This window comes from Castanea sativa, chromosome 5, assembly GCF_040712315.1.
Source record: "Castanea sativa cultivar Marrone di Chiusa Pesio chromosome 5, ASM4071231v1".
Taxonomy (NCBI): domain Eukaryota; kingdom Viridiplantae; phylum Streptophyta; class Magnoliopsida; order Fagales; family Fagaceae; genus Castanea; species Castanea sativa.
In genome coordinates this window covers 12,024,216-12,030,296 of record NC_134017.1, presented here as the reverse complement: position 1 = coordinate 12,030,296, position 6,081 = coordinate 12,024,216, and positions in this window count along the sequence as shown.

Sequence of the window (6,081 nt, the reverse complement as noted above, 5' to 3'; positions counted from 1 at the left end):
GAATTTGGATGTGGGATCCTTAGAGTATTAGCATCCGGGGATGCAAAAAAAACCTATTTTGCATCCTCAAACACTACTTTATCTATTTTACCAACTCATTTTACAACTCACGTTACATCCCAGTTTTTATTTTTACATTCAACCCAATAAAATAATATAAACTACCTAATAAAATAATAACAATTATTATTCTCTCTTTTTCGCCACTCACTTTTTCTCTTCACACACAACCACATATTAAAATAATTTTTTTTTTTACAACCTATGAACAGTAAGGTTGCATATATGCAACCTATGAATATGCAACCTTACTATTCATAGGTTGCAAATTTTTTTAAGTTTACAAATTCGGATGGAGTGAGTTTTGGGTGGCTTTAGGTTGTAAAATAGCAACTAGGGGGTGTTTACACCCCCCCCCCCCTCCCCCAATGCTAGTGCTCTTAGGGATCCTAATCTTCAGTTGTAGGATCAATCAATAACTTTTTGAATGTTATTGACTTATCTTAAGACTCTTTCAAAATTATTCCTTAATTTTCTCAACCATATCAAGAAAATATTTGAACTTCTACAGATTGCAATAATGTCCATCAACACATTGCAATTAACCTCTGAAGATTAGAGAATTACATATGAGGTCCCATTACTTACAATTTTATATCTATGTCCTTCCACCACACACTATATTCCCACAAGCCACTACTAGATTAATATCACTTTCATGTCCTTAGCTTATGTAACCCTTAATTTCTTGATTTCATAATTTCTATTGAACTCCAAAATATCTTTGAAAAACTCTTTTAATATATATATATACACACACAATATTACATATATGAAAAACACTTTTGAAAAAAAGTCACCGGCTGGTTTTTTTTTTTAGTCCAACTTCAATATGAAAATCAACTGAATATACTATTTTCTTTAGAGACTGGTGGATTCATTGTTGAGCATTTACATATTTTACTCATTACACACATAACCTAATATGTCTGTATATAGCCTTTAAAAAGAGCATTACCAGTTGACATTGTCAAAGTGATGTGCATAATAAATAAATATACACAAACCTCTCATGTTTGAGGACAATAGGAAAATTTTGACTAAACAAACTTTTAACTTTCAATGATCACTCAGATCCAATTCAATGTATGTACTTGTTACATTATACCCACTTGTCTGCTTAAAGTCACTACCTCAATGAAAGGGTAAATCATCCTATCATATAATAGCACAACAAGTGTAGGATTCAGAGATGATATTCAATTAATATCTACAGCCTAGAACAATTTAATAATCTATGAAAAATCATTACTCCCTGTCTTTGGTTCCTTAACCATTAACATGATTTTCCTATAGAGGTGACATCACATGCCACATTTAAACAATGAAATATACCCATAATAATTATGCATGTAAAAATATAATTTATTATCAAATAAATTTGTAATCAATGGCTATAAACTTATTTGTAATCAATGGCTACAATTCCACTCAATAAAAAAATCTATTCTTGGATTATATTTTCTTCTTATATCCTTCATGTTTGAAAATTTTTCAAAAGATTGCATATCAATAACAATGTCATCAATTAAAATTTTAAATTTCAAACTTTTATAGTCTAAAATTATTAATAAAAAATAATCTTATGGATAGAATAGTAAATAACATCCAGTTGGCACCAAATTTGATATGCATGTTAAGAACATATATAATCCAACAATTAGATTTTTGAAATATTTAATCATGTTAAGTTTTTGGCTAAATTACAAAGTATATCCCTAAAGTTTGAGGGTCTTTAAATTTTACACCTGAAGTTTCAAAATTTAGATTTTACCCTCTAAAATTATAGATCATTTGGATAGTTAGCCCCTCTGATAGTGATGTGCTGATGTGTCCATTAAGTGACACATAAGCTGATCATGTATGCTAGATGGACCAATCAAATTATGCTAGATGGACCAATCAAATTGCGCCAACTAAATTAGTTTATTATATATAATTAAATAACTAAAAAAGCTTTAGAAAATTAAAAAATAACTCTTAAAATTTAATAAAATAAAATATTTATTTATTTATTTTTCATTTCAGCTTGCTCTCATATGAACGCAGATGAATAGAATACCGAGCAAATTTAAACCCACAATGATATTGAGCCTATACAGAATTTCGGGAGATAATAAGTCGGTACGTAGACCTAAATGATACTAATCCGGTGTGCAACTCCAAATGACGATAAGTTGGTGCGTAAATCCAAGTATATTGAACTAGTACGTAGGTCCAAATGATATTGTGTCGGTACGTAGGTTCAAATGATGATGAGCCAGTGCATAGGTCTGAATGATATTGAGCCGATGAGTAGGTTCGAATGATATTTAGCTCGTGTGTAGGTCCGATGATATGTTGAGCCAATGCGTTGGTCCAAATGATATTGAGACAGTGCATAGGTTTGAATGATATGTTGAGCAAGTGCGTAGGTTCGAATGATATTCAACCGGTATGTAAGTCTGATGGATGGTGATTGAGAACTATATTCACTCAATCAGTCTTTCAAATCTAGAATTTTTCTACAACAGACAAGAAAAAAGGCAAATTAGAATTTTGATGATTGAGAACTTTATTTGTTCAATCAGTATTTCAAGTCTAGAATTTTTCTACAACAGACAAGAAAAAAAAAAAGGCGAATTAGAATTTTGATGATTAAGAACTTTAGGGCTTGATTGGTAGGAGGGTTTTTGTTTATGTTTTCAAAACATTATAAAAAAAAATTGGGATAATTACACTTTACCTACTTGTGGTTTGCCTCTAATTTGACTTGCCTACCCGTGGCTTCAATTTTGACACTTTACCCACCTGTGATTCTCTCCGTTACTTATCCGTAACCCACCTCTATTAAAATCAAGGGTAAATAGGTATTTTTGCTCAAGTTTTATGTCTCTCTTCTCCCAAAACAAAAAATAGCACAAAAATGCAAGAAAAAGAAGATCAAAAAGTGGTATTTGTCTCTCTCTCCATTCACACAAATCTTGAACATGAAGAACATACCCAAAAATAAATAAATAAACCCAGATCAACCTACACAAGATAACTCGGATTTCACATACATGTTGAGAAGAATGTTGTATCCAAACAATTCTAAACAGCCAACTCTTTTCAGAATCTCAGAGTGGAGAGCCTTCCCTGAAGTTGGGTCACCGTTTTGGACACAATCTTGAAGCACAGTGGCGTATGCGTGAGAGTTGAACTCTGAGCTTGGAAGCTCCATACAAGTGCATTGCTGGGTCAATTGGGCCACTTGGGCTGAGAAATAACGTTGTGAGAAGTATATCCAAGCGTTGGATTTTCTACAATGTGTTAAGAAATTTATACAAGGCAGAGTTCTGTAACAAAACAATCTAATCATGCGCCTTGGAGATTTAGGGTTGATCTTGTGTAGGTTAATCTGGGTTTTTTTTTTTTTTTGGTATGTTCTTCATGTTCAAGATTTGTGTGAATGGAGAGAAAGACAAATACCACTTTTTGATCTTCTTTCTCTTGCATTTTTGTGCTATTTTTTGTTTTGAGAGGAGAGAGACATAAAACTTGAGCAAAAATACCTCTTTACCCTTAATTTTAACAGAGGTGGGTTACAGGTTGTAACAGAGGGAATCATAGGTGGGTAAAGTGTCAAAATTGAAACCACGGGTAGGCTAGTCGAATTAGAGGCAAACCACAGGTGGGTAAAGTGTAATTATCCCAAACAATTTTCAAAAAATTGAACTTCAAACTAGTTTTCAGATAATAATTTTTATATTATACGTGTTTGTCTCCCACTTTTAAGAACAATTTCAAAATACTAAAAACAAAAAATAATTGTTTGGGAGACCATTTCTATTTTTGAGATTTAAAAAATATATATTTACAAAAAGTAACATGTAGAATTTGTAGATTGCTTTTTTTATGTGTGGATAATGATAAGGGAATAAAGCTCATCGTGTAATTTTTTTTTTTTTAATGATATTTTTCAAATTTGAAGTATGAAAATTCTTTGTGTAATAAAGATAAGCTCCTTAATTTAGGAGATAAAAGAGTTTGGACAAATATGTGGGGTCCATTGTTTTCAATTTATTTACAATTATGTCATTAAAAACATTTTTTGCATCTTGAAAACACCCCCTTAGTCGTTTTCAAAATCATGTTCTAAACTAGGAAAATAGGATACATTTTTTAAAAAACTGTATTTAGAAAATATTAGCCAAACAAAATTCAAGCGTGGAACCCACCATTTTATGGATTGCAAAACAAAAATATGTATTTAAATACTCTTACCAAATAGGCCCTTATCCATTCAATCAGTATTTCAAGTCTGGAATTTTACTACAACAGACAAGGAAAAAGGCAAATTAGAATTTTGATGATTGAAAACTTTATCCACTTAATCAATCTTTCATTCAAGTCTAGAATTTTTCTGCAACAAACAAGAGAAAAGTCAAATTAGAATTTTGATGACTGAGAACTTTATCCGCTCAATTTTTATCAAAATGAACAATTTTAGCAAAGTGAAGAATTTTTTTATTCTTTCTTTGCCAAATAAATCAATTTTTATCATTGTGAGGAATTTTTGGGATTTTTTGCAAATTGAGGAATTTCGACCAATTTTTTTGCTTAGAAAATTACTTCTCTTGACTTCTAAACTTTATTTTTACCATCATCTTTAAAATCTCTTCAAATCTTTGAATTTTTTGGTGTCTTTGGCAAACCCATTTTGAAAAATTTTCATTCTTAAACTTCAATAGCATCACTTGGATTTCTTACCTTCTATGGAAAGAGGTATTGAGTAGAGTTATGCTGGTGGCACAACTTGTGCTACAACTTATGCCACAACTCACCCACGTGGCGAGTTAGTAGAGAGGTGATGGTGGGTCCATGTGGGAACAACCCTCCACCACCCACAACTCACCATGTGAGCGAGTGGTGGCACAAGTTGTGGCACTAGCATAACTCTATTGAGTATTAACCATCAACTATAATGATTTAAATCCTTTAGATTAGTACTCTATCAATAGATTTTTTTAAATTTTAACCACACTTTAATGATTTAAGGCTTAGTAAAATGCTGACATGGCAAAATTTAAACTATTAAATTATTAAAAAATAATTAATATTTAAAGAAATATATTTTGTAGAGTGCCGTATAAAATCTAAAAGATCTCCCAACCATAAAGACCCACAAATTCGTATTTCAAACTGCTTCGGGATGTTTGTTTATTCCAAACTTTTTGGTTCTATAAAGAAAATAGCGGTACTTCTGTAAAAATGCAAGCGTGTAATGGTTTTTGTAAAGCATGCTCCTTCCAAGAAATTTCCTCCCACGTGACTCCCTGGATCTCCCCTACTTTTTTGTTTTTAATTTACTTTCCGCTTCTCATTTGTTCCTTCTCTGACCTTACCTTAACTTCATCGTCTTCTTTTTATTTTTCACAATGACATTTACAGTACACTCTCACACAACTCTCTTCTCCTCTATTTCAACTTCTTTAGCGTCTACCTTCTCACCATATCATGCAAATCTTCTCTCTGCAAGTCAAGAGTTGATCAATTCTTCACCTCCATTGATGAGATCAAGTGCGTAGGAGCAGTAAATAAGGCCAGCTCCTTATTTCGGTCCGGAACAAGCATTTCGGCCGGAATGCCGAAATTTCAGCAGGCACACCAGTTTAGGCCAGTACAGTCCAAAATTTGAAGCAACACCAAACGAAATATTCCGGCAATTCTGGCCGGAAGGGTATGGAATTCAAAATCTTGATTTGAGCTTTAAAATTCTTATTGGACGATGAAAGATTTTACTAATTGAGCTAATGGAAATTCACTAGTTTAATTGAAGGAGAGGTGTCTCAAAGTGGATGCTGGGGGTGTGTCGGAAAACCATAAGATGAGATCCCTTTGGAACCTAATTTGGAAGCTAGAATGCCCCAACAAAATCAAGCAATTTATGTGGAGATCGTGTAGGGACATCCTCCCAACAAAGCAACGTCTAAAAGCGAAAGGAATAAACATTGAGGTTGGCTGTGAGCTTTGTGGGATGGGTGAATCAGCAGGGCATGT